At 45.7% G+C, this 16,661-nt stretch overlaps 1 protein-coding gene across 2 annotated transcripts in view; it reads right to left on the bottom strand.

Moving 5' to 3' along the window:
• The window catches only part of CLIP3 (CAP-Gly domain containing linker protein 3), a 265,248-nt gene extending 249,297 nt beyond the window's left edge, over positions 1 to 15,951 (bottom strand). For both annotated transcript variants that reach the window (XR_015300039.1, XM_086938686.1), the window contains exon 1: positions 15,825 to 15,951. The gene's annotated coding sequence lies outside the window, so the exon portion shown is untranslated. The remainder of the gene's footprint in view (positions 1 to 15,824) is intronic.
• Positions 15,952 to 16,661: the final 710 nt, after the last annotated feature.

The following is a 16,661-nucleotide window of genomic DNA, read 5'->3' as shown; positions in this document are numbered from 1 at the left end:
GCGCCCCCACCCTATGACCTCCTCCTCAGATTCTCTCACTACCACCGAGCAAAAGTGCCCATCATCTCTACAATCATAAGTTATTGCTAAACATAGCACCCCCCCCCCCCCTGAGGTCGGCGCCCCCCTCCACAGGTCAGCGCCCTGTGCGGCTGCACCTGTCGCACTGCCCTAAAGCCGGCCCTGCCGGAGAGACATTCCTTTAAAAAACTATACTGTGTGGGCTAATCCGGCACTTCTGGTCATTTCAACTTTGCTGTGAAAAGCTCTTCTCTCCTGTCATAGAAGCAATACTTACTAAAGACAGGCTGCGCCCCCTGCTGGTGGCTCCCATGGCTATAGTGTCTAAGAGGACGCATGGCCATACAGCCCACTTTTCTAGAGCGCAGTCTTTACACTTTACCTACGCCCATTCTTCACACACATCACTATTGTGGTAACCCGCCAATAAAAGGGAGCTGAGTGCATGATCCTCCATTATTTGCAGCACTTAATTTGCACACAAAAACAAGTGCCAAAGCGCTCATCAGGAGGTCCCATCCACCAGCACTGCCCATTGCCACTGTCAGCAGTGACAACTACAGTAACAACCCAACTACTAAGTTGTGACAATTCTGATTATTCCAGGCCCCCAAAGCTATAAGAATGGCTTTGGCGTCAATTATTAAACATTTGTAACGTATTTGAATTAAGAAACAACTGTTGTTGTGCTTGTCTGTAAATAAGATAAACAGTGCCACCATGTGGCAGACTCTCATAAGTGCCGGTGTGGACAATTAAGAAAAGGGGCCGAGCACCGAAACTACAGGCACAAATTAAGCACTGCTTATTTGGTGTCATTGTCATGCTTTTGTGCAACAGGGTGCCAAGTAAGACACTTCAATGGTGCATCAAGTGTGCCATGGATGACGCAAGTAAAATGTGCCCACCCCCCCGACTAGGCAGAAAAAAAAGTTATAACTGGCACGCAGTGGGCCGTACACAACCAGTGCCCGGTGCCAGTGCACCTTTTCAATCAGCCCCTCCATGGATTTCCGTCATCTCCCACACACAGCAGGAATTTCAGACACGCGCACGCACAGTACACCTCCCCCTCCTGCCCCATAACTTTCCCTCTTTGGATCAGTCTGGAGTGCTGTCGATGCAGAGCCAATCACCTAATTGGCCTGCCGGTTCCAGCCTCCTTTATCATATTAATGCTCCTAGGCTGTCACGCTTGATATGAAGCCGCGAGGCCGCCGTCCCCCAGCGCGACTGCTTTTAGCCGTTCCAGAACATTCTGGTTTTTAAACCCAAAGGGATTCGATCTTAGCTTTTACATAAAGTCAGCGCCTCCATCCATTTGGGAAAAAGCGGGGACGGATGGGGCACTGTAAAGGCTGGAACGCATAGGTAAGACTGAAAGAGAAGAGAGACCGAACAGAGAAACTAGAAGCCTGTGAGACGGCACCCAGAGGAATAGAGACATGCAAAGGAAGGGGGTGAGGGGATGGCATGGGAAACAGAGGTGGGGACAGGCAAAAGGAAAGGGATTGTTGAGGACTGTCAGTATAAAACAAGCATTGACCAATGGTTCTTGTGTTAGTGTTGCAGGGATATGTAACAATAATATTTCCCTTGAAATAGGACATTAAAAACCGACCTATTGGCTTTGACAATGCTTGGTAGTGGTGGTAGCATGATGTTGGTGGTTTTGATACATGTGGAGGTGGCATTAGTAATGGTGGTGTGGTATTGTTGGTTGTGGTGTTAGTATTAGTGGTATTGTTGTTGGTATACATGGTGGTAGTAATGGTGCTGCAGGTAGTGGTGGTATTGGTGTGGCAGTGGTGATTGTAGTTGTAGTGGTGATCATGGTACTGGTGGTGGAGGTACTGATGATGGTGATGCTAGTGGTGCTAGTTGTGGCATTAGTGGTGGTGATTTGCTGGGTATGTTATTGATGATGGGGTATTGGCAGTGGTGGTAGTAACCGTTGCGTTTATTGTTGGGGTGTAGCATTGTTGGTGGTATTGTGATGGTGGTCTAGAGTCATGAAGAGTGAAGAGAGAGATAGAGTCACACAAATTGACAAAGGAAACACAGTAGTGACATGTACAGAACTGGGAGAACCTAACCCAGGTAGACAGTATAGGAACATTCACTGAAAAAAATACAAAGAAATGGGCAGGAAAGAATGAAGGGGGATATCATTTGAAAAGTTGACCAAGAATCAATACATTCGATGGTTATCAAAACCCAGGCTTACATTTAACAATCAAATATGGGAAAATAAGTTAAAAGAACAAATGCAATCATGGCTGAAACATTTAAATATCTTATACTATTTATAAAGCACCACCTTTTTCTACAGAATGGTCTTTTTTAGCAGCTAGACCTTGAAGGTATGGTTTTAAACGTGTAATCTTCACACTGTATAAATTAGTTTTCTGAATGTCATATTTGACTACTCCTTGCCGCCTATAAATTGACATTCCCATGCTGCTCATGCATAAGATACACATGTCATAATGTGCCCGCATAACCTCAGGAGTTGGTAATTGCATTGGGCTTACGCTTACTATCCTAACCTCATGTTTACATATTATAAACAAATACAGAATCAGACAAAATAAAGAATATGTTGCTTGTACTATGTTATGCAAATTGTAATTCTTACTACACACTTACCTACCTCCCCTCCTAGCACACATGCTGTAAAAAGTGTCTGGATTGGTCCACTTTTTTGTGTAAGGTACACTGGGGCCATTTCGGCGTATGTTTGTGCACAGGTAAGTGTATCGAGACTATGTGAGTACCTTTGTGAGTTACATACAATTTTGCATGTGCTTGTTTGATTTGCATTACATGTCAATGTTCTCTCCTCTGACACTCCACTGGGAATACACACGGTTTCACACCAACGGGTAAAATGCTCATGTGCAATGTATACATACATAAGTAAATATACTGAACTTCTATATGCAAACATTACAACACTTTCCATATGTAATTCAAACTGATACCTAGATAGTTTGCCAGTCCAACTGTAGAGCCTCTGAAAGCGAGTTTACCACCCAGATTTACTATTGTTTAGGGAACGTGCTTGGCATTGTTATGTGAAGGAAAGTGGTGCAAACAATAGCATCAATGAAAGGAACGTGGATACGTACATGGTGATTTGGAGGTGGAGTTGGAGGTTTTACAAATGGTTAGGCATTGTATATGTATACCAGCACTGTTGGGAACTGGGCTTCTCTTGCAGCCCCCCACACACTTTTTGCCCCGTTTTAGGTCAAGCCTGAGTCAGCGCGCAGGCGCTGCTCTGGTGAGCTGCTGTAGTTGAGTATGGAAGAGAAGCCCCGCCCACTCTCTGCCCATATTTGTCATTTGGCTTGTGCCATTGTCCTTCATAAATGCAGGCTTCTGATTGGTTGATATGATTGTTAGTACCTCCTTGTCTTCATTTGTAACCTCCCATGGCTACTGGCACCTTTACTTCGGATGTTTCACAATGCCTGTTATTTAGTCTTGTAAGCACTATTTTCTTGATTGAGTTTCTCTTCCTGCCGGCACGACAAGTTCTGCTTAGATTCAGCGCGCCATGCGTGCTTTCACTTTCTGAGCAGCCCTGACATTAGCGGCTGCTTGTTTCCAATGTCAAAGGTCTCTCATTTAAATATTATTTTATTTGCAGCTATTACAACCCTCCCACTTACTAAACCCACCATATTTTCGAGACTAAACCCGGCACCAATAAGGAACACCATGCTTTTTCTTTTAAAAACATTCTCTCCCTGCTTTACAGCCAGCCACTGCGCAACGCGCAAATTAGTTTCTTTATCTTAAAGCAACCGCACTGCCTCTGTCCAACGAGAAGCCAGCATTGTCACGTGGTGGGTGGGTCAGGGATTCATTTAAAAACAGACTGAATGCAACAAGGATCACACATCTCACAATGCAGTGCATCCATCGCTCTAGAAAGTTAGCACTTTAAAAAACGACAGACCAAAAATATTGTCATGGAACGTGCTTCTTTTTCCTTGTACCTTGCAGGCACTCCAGAGCCCTCTGTGGCAGGCAGGTCTGTACACAGACCAGTGGTCAGCTTGGCTCTTACTGGGAGGCTGGCTGGCGCACCTCTGCAAAGTTACTGCCAGGGGTCTCCGGAGACCAGGTAAGTCGAGGCACAGGTCATCTTTGCATCAGCTCATGCGCACGGCTCACATGGGCTATTCCTAACTCTTTAGGATCACAGGAAGGAGGTATGGGGGGCTCTGCGCAGTTCTGACTTCAGCAGCCCTTCCCCCACATACTACTGCTTTAAGAAATGCAGGCCGACCGACACGTCCCCGCAGGGGACACAAGTAAGAGGGCGGCCCCTTTAGTGCCACAAGATGGCACACGGGGCAGCCCAGTGCTATGAGACCCCGGAGGGTCCCGCGCGTCACTTCCGGCCTGGTGTGGGCGGGGGAGAGTATATATTCCTTCCCCGCCCACCTAGCGGCCTCTTTGTCCGCTGTCCCCTCACCCTGATGCCGTTTCCCTCCCTACCGCATACCCGGCGCTTTCAGGGTGGGGGGGAAATGTCTTCTAATCTTTTCTCATTTGTGTTGCAGGCGGAGTTACAGGGCTATCCAGAGGCGGAAAGGTACCCGGGAGTACCCTCTTCAGGAGCACAAAGGATGCTGAGGCCTAATATCCCCAGGAAGTCTGTGCCGTGGACCCTGGGGGTGCGACGATTGGCTAAGGCATGGGTACTCACAAACTTTCTCTCGGGGGCCAAATTGAAAGTGTGGTTTGTGGCCGAGGGCTGCACCGGTGGGGGCGGGGTCAGTGGGGGCGGGGTCAGTGGGGGAAAAAAATCACTGCCATTTCAAAACATTACTAGGCAATGCTGTATTTCCAAAGCAGTTTTAACTACATGGAGCACATGTTTATAACATGTTTTTATTATCAGACAATAGCAATCTTAAATGGGATTGCATGGCAATTTGCAGCAACCGGATATTCAGTACAGACTTCAGAGTCCCAAAAACAGGCATCATTTGGCAATTGGTGAGCATAGAAACACAAACACACATATGCCCCTCAAACAGCAGAGCCAGTGCACATTGACGATAACGAAGTTATGTGTGGATTGACATTTATATTTAGGGCAAAACTAGCTGGCAAGCAACTGAGGGATGTCTCTTTACTGCCTTTCCACTGTTCTCTCTTCTTCATCTTTATCCACCTCTCGTATTCTCTCCTGTTCCCTTTTCTCTCAACTAATCACCTCTTTCACATTCCCTCCCTTGCTCTCCTAATCCCTTCTTCTCTCCCTTGTTCCTTTCTTCTCTCTCATGTTCCTTCCCTTTCTCTCCTATCCCCCAATTGCCTTTGCTGTTCCCTCATTTTTACTCTGTTTCCCCCTTCCACCTCAAGCTGTTTTCTCTTCCCCCTTGCTTCTCCTCTATTCTCTTCGCTTCCTTTCTTTGCCCTCATTTTGTGTCTCCTGTTCTTGCCATCCCTTTGAGTTCCCTCTTATTCGCCGATTTCCTAGTTTCTACAACCGCTGGAATATATTAAATGCATATGTTTCTTCGTGGCATTTTGGAGTGTACCAGACAACAAGACCCAGGAAAAATCTCTGAAGCTGCCGCGGCATTGGCTCTGTGAAGTAATAAGGCCTGATTGATTGTTGAAATGCAGCCATTCGTCTCCCGCCGACATTAAATATTTTACATTACAAACTGCACATACAATTTGTGGCCGCTCGTGGACAGCGGCACGCGGCGGGTGCCTCTCACCACAAGGCTTTGCATTAACACAGTGCAGATTATCTCCTGTGCTCGGAGAACAACTTTAACACGCTTAGTGAGGGGTCAGAGGCCAGCGAGGTGAGGCGCATGGTACACATTGTAATACCACCACTAATAATAATGTAACTAAACGTGGTTCTTCTTTCCCCTCACTCACACCCCCTCCCCCTCGTGAGAAGGGGAGGGCCACTTTAATTTTTAATTTCAGGTCGAGTTCCAGCAGTTCACATTTCTTGTAATCCCCCAGGAGAGCGCAGCGCTCAGTGGAAGGGCGCGTGCTCTCTCGACCCCCAGCAATGCATTGATGATGACTTCAGTGGATTCCTGGGCCCTGAGAAGCCTGGATGTGAAATCAAATCACTCGTAAAGGCAACTTGTCTGAAAGTAGATCTCAAATAACAGACACAGCAGAATTCACCTAAATATCTGTCAGAAAGTGGCTGCACAACCCTTCTCTTTGACCTTTGACTTTGCTGACTGTTTTAGATTTTTTTTCTACATTCATCGTCAAAACCTGAAAATTGAACAGTGAATTTCTGCGTTGGTGTCTTTGTTATACAATTTTTAATTTTGAAGAGCATTTCCCGCCAGTGTCGTCCTCCTGAAATACGGGCTTTTTGTAGAGTCCATTTTCACGTAGCTCATGGATTTGATATATCGAGTCAAATTTGCAGGTTTTTACTTACTTTTTTCCCAATGATTGTGTGTAGTTATGCCAGTACCACTGTTTCCTTGTTCCATAAGCTTTTTACTTACAGGGGCTGCGAGGAAGTCGACTTCGTCACAGACACAGGAAGCTTTAAAAGTCAGCTGTAACAGCGCTAGTTACAGCTGACTTAAAGGGTCTGTGCTTCGCGCCGTGTGTGACGTTTCTGAAACTCAGGCCAATCAGAGGTAACACATAAACAGAGAAGATGGTCGCAGGAGCAAACGTTGTGAATACGTGTTGAATACGTATTCACTACGTATGCTCCTGCGTTCGGCCATCTTCTCTGTTTACAGGTAGGAACTCCTACACATACACGAGTATGTGTATGACTCGTATAGCAAAGAGGTCCGGGGGCCGCCAGGGAAGGCCAGGCGGGCCGCCACTGGCCCGCGGGCCGTACTATGAGTACCCCTGGGCTAAGGCCACATTGCAAATTGGCCCATCAGGTGGTAGGTCGCGAGGGGCGGCTTGCCTTTGGATCGTCTGTAAGATAACCCACCTTGATGGCATGTGTATATGCTAATAAACCTGCAGCTACTTTTCTCCAACAAAAAGTTGTCTTGTCTGCTTATTTCTGCGACATGCATGTTGCTGCGAGCGGGCTGGTGAGTGGGCCGATATTGGCACTATGTCTCTGAACTCGGAGGTCACGGCTTGAGTCGGGGTAGAGAGCTCAGAGACGTGATAACAAGGAAGCGCTGCAAACACTGCTTTTACTGTGATTATTTCTTTACTGTTTACCAATCAGCGCAGTGCTCTCTTTTTGAACACTGCTATGGAGATGGGCGAGTGTTCTTCTCTAATTCTGTTGTATCGGACAGGCCAGACATAAAAGTAAGGCTAAAGGCTTTAGTCCTACTTTTATGTCTGTTCTGTCCTGGTTTTTTATTTTCAAAATCTAGTCACCCTACAAACATAAAACTGCCCCGCGTTGCTCTCTTTCTCTTCTGCCCCTTGTTCCATCTCGCTATCTAATGTCCTTGCACCTCAACCCAGCCTCTCTTTGTTTTGCTATCCCTCGTGCTATTTCTCCCCTGCCAAACACCCCCTTCTCCTACTTACTATGCCAGTTATCCTGCCTTTAGGTTGGAATGGAAATTAAAACACTGGGCAAGCATTTTAACAATGAAGATAGCTACATGGGTTGAGCACCGGCCACACACTTCATGCTAGTGAAACCGGCCTCCTCCCCTAGCACTATTGTGTGCTTGGAGCACGCTATGTTGCAGTAATGAGCGAAGCTGTGTTGTAGTAATATGCAACATTGCTAACTACTTATATGGTCCCAAAGGCAAGACCGATAGTATTGCAAATGCTTGTTAGCTACTAGATGTTGGTTTTCGACTCTGACTTTGCACTGAGGCCTGCTAACCAGACATCAGTGCCAGTGCTCCTTCCCTAAAAAAGGTAAAGTATAGTTGTGCAACAATTGGCTAAGGACTTTAGCACCCCTGTAAGTCCCTAGTAAAAGGTACTCCAGGTAACTAGGGCAGGGGTACTAAAGAGTGTCCCTAATGGCTGCAGCACATCTTATGCCACTCTAAGCGACCCACATACAAATTACACACAGACTGTCATTACAGGCTGTCGTTACATAGTGCAAACCATGAGTGAAAACATGACACACTCCTGTGTGCCATGCCAAAGTCACTGCATCGAATATGTGTAAGTCACTCCTACAGCAGACCTTTCAGCCCTAAAGCAGGGTGTATTATATTTTATGTGAGGACATATCTGTATGAACAGATGTGCCCCTGTGATGTCTAGTTCTATTGCTAAATATTGCAAATGAGCAGGAAAGTCATCTTAAGGTATGCATTGGGCATTTGGTCAAAACGAGTTCCCCAGCTACATATTGGCTTCACTGAAACATATGGTGTTTGTTTTCAAACACCTCGTATTAAACTCATAAGGATTCCAGTGATCGATTTATTAACACATGCATCCAGAGAGTACCTTAGAGGTAATCCTAAAACCTAACAGCCCTCTAGTGTGCTAGCTGACTGGTTCAGTACAGCCTGCCACCACAGATGAGTTTCTGACCTCTTAGGAAGTAAGAGGCCCACTCTCAGAGGACAGAAACAATGCTTGCTCTGGGGAGAGGGTATATCGCCTCCTCCCCCAGGAAAGGCTGTGAAATTTGCATTCCAAAGCAGGGAGATTCAAAATAGCCTGCCACATTTGATATGCAAATCTGGCTTCCCTCAGAGGTGAGGGGCTGGCAACCCCCACCCCCCTGTGTCCAGGGCCCATTTGGCACCAGGCCAGGCAGGAAATAGGCTATGCAGGAGGTGTGTTGCACTGCCAGGATGGGCACACCTCTAGGGTGACCATATCTGACTTGAACACGACTTTAGAAATCCCACCATATTGTGTGTGATGGAATTAGGAATTCAGGAACAGGGTGATGCCCACTCCCCACAGTAGTCATCTAGGGGGTGTAGTGACCCCAGGGGTAAGTAGTCTATTGGCTACTACTCCTCATTCATATTAACGCCCCTAAATTGAGTATTTAGGGGACTCCCAGATACCAAGACTTCAGATTTCATTGGACACAAAAGGCGTGGAAGAAGAAGGCAGCTGACCCGAAAACCAGGGAGCACGACTGACATGGTACCAACCCGGCCGGCGTTCCTGCTGCACCAGACCCTCATGGAGCATCTAACTCATCCTGCTGCTGTTCAGAGCTCAAGAAACCCAGAGGGCTGCCAGTGCTTCACAAATTGCCAAAGAATCTCCCTTGGAGTAGAAGAGATGCTCCTCCGCAGCTGCAGGCACTGAAGACATGAGATACAGTCCACAGAGTTGCTGCTGTCAGACTATTCCAATGCAGCAGCTCCATAGGAAGAGGACCCTGTGCTCCCTAAGGTCAGATCTGTCCTCCCATAAAGTGAGGGGACACCAGGACCAACCGGAGCCACACAGGACTGAAAGCTGGGGTATTGGGCCCCTTGCAGCAGCCAAGGCTTGTTGTGCCCAGTCAGGACACCAATGCAGAGGAAGACTGACTTGCACACCGAGGGACCTCAGGGACAGTGAGACCTACTTTGTAAGTGGTCCAGCTGTCTTCTTTGCCCCTGTTCTGCAAAACAAAGACCAAGACGTGAGACTGTGACTGCAGCTATCTGACTTCTCACAGGACCTATGCACCGAACTCCAGAGCCCGAGTTCAAGGAAGGTGACGGTGCCAACAAGGTCCCTAGACCCACAAGAGCTAATCCTATGCTTGAGTTTGTCCAGATTTGACTTCAAGTCGCCGCCTGCAGCCTCTTGCTGCAGGCCCCCTCCAACCTCAAGAGACTTCTGCACCGGAATCCAACATCAAAAGACACCACTGCACCAGAGTCCCACAGCCTGAGGAGAAGTGGACCAAAGGCATCCTCATGTGCCTGAGGATCTCAAGGGTTGAGCCCTCCTGTGGGTTCCCACAGACTAGTCCCCGGTTCCTGCTTGCAGCTTCTTTGTAACAGGACCGTTCGACTATTGAAGTGAATAGGACACCTGACACCGCGACGCACTTCAGTACCCGGATGGTAACTTGGTGTGGCCTTGGACCTTGTCCCATTCTTACCAGAACTCCTAAAGAACAGTCCTGTAGGTCGTTGTCAAGTTCCCAAATTCAATACATGTTTTCCTCCATAGGATAACATTACCATTCTAGAAAATGCAGTGTTCATTTCTGAAAACTGTAAAAATGTATAACTCAAAAAGCACTTACCCAAATCACATGATTTCGGTATCTAAATTTATATAAAAGTATGTGTTATTTTTATAAATTGGTGTCAGATTTCTTTATTGAGTGTGGTTTCACTTACTGCTTTTGTGTGTGTAATAAATGCTTAACACTACCCTCTGATATGCCTAACTGCTCACCCACATTACCAGAAAAGAGAGCATTTGGAGTGTCATTTGTGCCTTTGTAATTCCTCTGGGGTTCGCTTGGACTCTCTACATGGTGTACCTCTTTTTAGTCCACCATATAAAGAGCCAGCTTCCTACAAGCACTGTCATCATTCCCATTCTCAAAAAGCAAGCTGTCAAATCCTCTTCAACTAACGCCGCAATCCCCCTTCCATTCTTCTCCAAAGTGCAGACTCCAACAAGATCTATTCACCTAATACTTCTCTTACAACAATCTCTACAGCAAACTTCAATCACATTTGGATCACACAACAAATTACCTCCAAGTTTATCACCACAACCATCTATCGTCCAGTCTCATCCTTCTCAATGGCGCTGCCTCCTCTGATACGGTCAGCCGTAGCGCACTTATCAATTCATTGTCTACCGTCGGCATCTTAAAATTATGGCAGATCATGCTCTATCTTATAGTATTCATTCTTCAATGGCCAACTCGACTACCAATGAAGTCTCTTCACAGCCCCTTCTTCTGCTCACTAAAAACAACCACTTTGACAGTTTTGGCAACAGTTAATCAGCATCTGACATGGGATAGGTAGAACAATAAAATCTGCTTTATTTTTCTGTCAAAATGAATACATATTCTTGTCACACTCAATTTAAAACCCATTCAATCCCTACACAAAAGTGGGAAAAGGATGAATGTATTCATCAAAGTCCACTGTTTCGGCAATTAGTGTCGCCTTTTTTTTTTACACTTTCTGTGGCAACTTGTTACATGATAAACAGGCAGTGGAATACAAATTTAGAAAACATATTTTTATATAATATATTGCTATAATCTCTGTGTTCTGGTCTGACTTTCTTTTCTATGTAACACAGCATCCATGGGCCTCATCCCTTTGAAACGGTAGAATACTTTATTTATCAGAGAAGTAGACACTTCTATTTCAATTGTCATTATTATTATTGTTCACATTATTCATATTATTTGTCATTTATATAGGACATAGACATCTATTGATATACTCAGTTGAACAATTTGTACAGGGCATTCCAAATTCAAATATACTTCATGGCCATTTACAGACACAGAAAAAAGATAATGGTTGTTCCTAACCTACCAAAGATCCCTCCACATGTCCATGATTCTGCTCTTTCGATCTATTATCTGATTTTTCCCAATTTTTTCTGCTGTGTGTAGATGCGCATCCTTTACACCAGGGGTCTCCAAACCGGTCCTGGATAACTGGATCCATGCCAGATTTTTACAATTACTACATGTATCTCAATGGGGAAATCCAAAAAATCTGGCTTGGATCCGGCCCTCCAGGACCGGTTTGGAGACCCCTGCTTTACACCATCAGCCATCTATGATTTTAAACCATGATGCCAGCTCTTTTTATTATCAAGCACTGTCCCAGTGCTTCAGACCACAGATCCCTGCAAAGCTTAAGATAAAGTTCATCAGGCTGGAATGATCTTAAACTGATTTCTAAGCCATTAAAGGGCCGCTCCAGCATTAAAGGCAAAAGTCGAAGGCGAGGGCCCGCATTTAATGGCCGGAAGAGCCCACTAAGGAGGGGTTTAAGGCTATTAGAACATTCCGCCCCTGAGGGCAGAATGTTCTAATTTGTAAAACAAGGCCTCACGGAGCCCGAGAGGGTTGAAATCCCCTCGGGCTCCCTGAGGCCTTAAACATTGGAATGTTGATGCTCCGGGCTTCTATCGACCATTAGAAGCCCGGAGCACTCCATTGTTTTCAATGGCGTGCTCAACTTTCCAATAATATGCAGTAAGCATAGGAGGACACGGTGTTTGCTATCTGCTTGAGCCGTGCTAAACCTTAGGACCTCATAGAGATTTATACCAATAAACTGCAGAGTCCAAGAGGGATTGTGAATTCCAGGTCTGTTCTTAAGACAGTCTAGAGCAACCCCAAACAGGGACCAGTGGGTCAAACACAGCCTACCAAATTTCATTCTAGCCTTAACAGGAATCTGGTTCAATCTTCTAATAGTGGGACCGGACTGGTCTTCCCTAAGGACATTGGCAACCATGCTAGCTGCCGACTTTTGAAGAAATTTATGTTTTTGGATCTGTTTCTTAGGAATGTCAATAAGTAAGACACAGCAATCATTGAGTTTCAAGCCAGTGATTGGGCTAGCAATTGAATTGTATATCTATGCTGCGCTGAGAGGAAGCAGTGAACCTCTATAACTGTTCAGTGTATTAGAGCTTTAATATGGTCCTACATGGAGAAGTGACACAAAGCAGTTTTAGCCTGTCCTGTGTGTCAATAATTCCCATATGTTGCTTCTGTTGTTTAACTTTTTCCAGTTTGCTGAGGAAGCTAACCGTAAAAATTATAGTGTAAACTTATTTAAGCTCGGCCAGCTGTTCATCCTTTTCTGTGCAACAGAGAAGATAGACGGAATAACATCTGGGTCCTATATAGGTTCATCAGATCATTTGAAAATGATCTGAACATTGAATGCATAGTTTCGGAATGACACACCTGATTTGGTAGGAGATAGTAAAGAGACCCTATATAGCTATTGAAGGGTCAGGAAAGTGACAAGAGTCCAGCAAAATAGAACTAACAAACTGTATCTCAAAATTCAGGATGGTCCCACTCTTTTGCACCCTACAAGTTTAAATTCCTCCCTTTGACCTCAGGTAATAGGTCATCCTCTTCATCACGAAACACCACTTCTAAGTTGAACAACACCCTACCTGGCCCTCAACCCACTGAGACATTTGTAAGGCCAGCCCACGCTCTGAACACCCTGTGCTTTCATGGAACCATTAACCGGCATACTGAGAGTGGCCTTGAGTGGTTCTCTACACCACCACCAGTCCATGTTGCCAACTTCTGTCATGATCTCATGTATACCTGCTACTATCTGTGTACAGACAGATAATTTGATTGTTGTGTAGGCCTCTATTGTCAATTTCAATTTATAAATGTCATAACTCACTGCTATGACATGGCAACAGTTGACAACAAAACTGGTTACCCATTGTTGTGATGTCCTAAAGGCCTTCAAGGCCAGGCTGACTGACCTCCCTGATAGCCTGTCTGCTTTGAATGAAAGCAGAAAGCCAACTGTAGGAGGAGGAAGGTAAGCAGAGAAGGTGGTCAGGGTTAGTTAGGGATTGCAGATATGTTTTAAAAAAACAATTTGGGACTGGGAGGAGAGGCTGAGTTAGTTCCGGCTCCGTCGTTATGCCACTGCGTAGCAGTTGAAAGCAGGAGAAGGTGATTTTGGGGCCATACATAGCATAACATTATAGATGGGGGGAAAAGTGAATTAAGGGGATGTTTTTCACCTCGAGGTTCTGAGTGACATCATAAACAACTTGAGCGTTGCTCTTGTTGTCTATTTGATGTCACTCAGAACACCTCTGTGAAAAACATCTCCTTAATTCACTGTTACCCATCTATAATTCTACATGTGATATTTCTGAAAGAGCTATTTAATACATTTTCTTTCTCAATGTAAGGGTTTGTGGGAAAATTGGGGTCAAAAATTGCTTAAGCAGATTTTGTTGTCACACCGAATTGAGTCCATTTTTGCACCCAAGTCCAAGTTTCCAACCTCCTAATGGAGAATGAACATGAAAAAGGTCTTTGAATTCAGCTTTACTCATTGTAATTCACTTAGCTCACTGTTTCTTCCATGGAAATTTTTCTGCATATTTCAGAAAATGGCGGACACAAAAAAAGGGGGACCGAACTCAATTTACCAAGAAATCGTCATTGTATATTTAATACAAATATATATCAAGTTTAAAGCTACTGTAATACTTCGAATATGTACTATATACGCATAGAGATAGAAGAAATATTGTTGGTTATTTACTAGTTTTCCATGTAAGTTTGCATGGCAGAAAGTGATGCAGAGCATTGTGCAGTGGCAGTGCAGCGCTGCGCCGGTGCCCCCCCCCCCCCCCTACACACAGAAAGCTGGAAAAATACAATTTTAATAAAACAATTTTATTACCATTTTATTTGTCCAGCTTTCTGCAGAATGGAGCATGTTGGTTTGGTCGGATACCTTGCTACCGCCAAACCGACATGCGCACTTCAACCTGTGGGACCTTGCATTCGGAAGAGTCTGGAGCCAGGGGTTGGAGAATATCGAGGACGTACTGCAGGCTCAGGTAAGTGAAAAAAAATGTTTCCCATATGTTAATGTTTGTTTATTTGTATGTATATTTTTGAATTCTATTTATGCCGATCACCATGTTTGTGGGTCACCAACCGCCACTTCCATTGTGTTGATGTTTTTACCATTAAAAACCCCTTCGGGCACAACACTTCGTAAATTAGGGCAGTGAGCTTTACGCCTTCAGTATTAGAGGATGTCCAAAACAAACATCGCTTTAATACCTTAATATGCAGATGTAAAGAACGAACAATAAACACATTGATAGAATCGGGCACATGGAGGGCTGGAAGGAACCATGGCTCCCTCGACGGAGGGGGGTGTCTGACTGGTGGATATGCTAATACAATAAATGAGCACTACATGACAGAGAACAGATCCCAGCCTGCGTTGGGCGGATGTTGTTTATCTGCACAGACTCCCTCTCCACGCAGTACCATTAGAGTATCCTCCGCCCCCAGCGTCAACCAGCACCCTCCCTCCCTCCCTCCCCTCTATCTTGCTCTCCTTAAGCCTTCTATGTCTCTCCCTCTTTCATTCTCCTTCGCATCACTCCCTCTTCTTCCCTCCATACCCCTTTCATGCCTTCTTCTCTCTGGATCCCGCTCGCAGCTCCATGCAGACCCCTTCGTTTCCCCCTTGCCCGTTTCTTTCAGTCCCCTCCAATGCCCCACTCTGCCTCTCTCCCCACTTTCTCCTCGCGCCCCTCTTTCCCTTGCTCCTTCATTTCATCTTCTGACCACCCCTCTCTTCGACCCATCCTCTTCTCATCATCACCCTCTTCTGCCTCTAGCTTTCTTTCCCTCTCGTCTCCATCCTTTAAAATCCTCAAATTAACCCTCTCGGGCGCATCTTCTTCTCCTAGACCTTTTTCCGAAATACCAAAACCTCCTCGGTTCTTCTAACCCCTCTCATATATACCGTTTCCTCTTCTCTCCCTCGTTCTCATCTCCGTTTCTGCTTCTGCCCTCCCCTCCCCTCCTCACCCTCTACTCGCTCTCCTCTGCTGTGTTTAGTCTGTCATGTACCCTTTCATCCTCATTCCTACTGTCTATTCTCGTCCTCTCTTTCCTCCATCCTCCGTTCACGCTCCATCTTCACATTCTCCCCGTGAGTCATATTCCTCTCTCTCCTTCATCACCTGAGATCCACCCTCTACCACCCAGCCCTCTCTTTATCCGCGCTCTGCCCCATCCACCCTTTCTCTCGCTTCGGCTGTATCAAGAGCGCCCCCTTCATCCCACCTGTCTCCCTCCCGCCGACACCCCCTTCAAAAAAACGTCGTCTGGATGGTCTGACCTGGGCAGGCGGGTCAAGGTCCGGCTTGGATGCTCCTGGCTGTGCTGCTGATGCTGCGGGTACCACAGCGCCTTCTCCCGTGATGCTGTGACGCACCAGTCTCCCTCCCCGCAAATGATGCTGTGACGCACCGACTCTCCTCCTCTCCAGTGATGATGTGTGACGCATCACCTCACCCCTCCTCTTTTTCATCAGTGATGTTGTCCGAGACAGGCGGCTCCAACCGGGAACCAATAACTGTCCCTCTCGGTGTTTGTAAACAGGCAGCTTGCGACGGCGGGACAAGGGACATAACACGAAACACGTAACACGAAACCGCCTACCAGAAACATCTCGAGGGCAGGGCGGCGGTATATTATTGGTTAGAAACGATAAGGTGATAACAAATTGGAACGGCGAAATTGGTCTTTTATATTTCTAAATACACAGAGTATAATATCCAGGGCCGCTGGAATAATGCAGCAGGTGTGAAGCAAGTTATGTAGCAGAGTTGACTAAATTATGCACCAAGAAAAGGCAAATTATGCAGTGTAACACGGCACATTTTGTGACCGTATTAGTTCAACATATTGTCATTTTTAGGTGTTGCCTGAACAGCGCTTGTGCTGTGCTTGTGAAATCTTTTGTATTAAATACATCTTAAATGGGGCTTATATCTTGCCCCCAGGGTTTCTTTGCTTTTCATTGGTTCCTGTGCTTGCCACTGACTTTTCCTCCATTTCTATTGGCTGTAGCATATCCAATTTCCTTTTGTTGTTCCTCTTGTGTGTTTCTCTTAATAGTTTACCTGCGCCGAAGTACTGTTTCCATCTGCTTTGCTGGAACTATTTTTTAAAG

The sequence above is a fragment of the Lissotriton vulgaris genome, chromosome 9 (genome assembly GCF_964263255.1).
Source record: "Lissotriton vulgaris chromosome 9, aLisVul1.2, whole genome shotgun sequence".
In the NCBI taxonomy this organism is placed as follows: domain Eukaryota; kingdom Metazoa; phylum Chordata; class Amphibia; order Caudata; family Salamandridae; genus Lissotriton; species Lissotriton vulgaris.
This window is presented reverse-complemented; position numbering and strand designations above follow the sequence as displayed.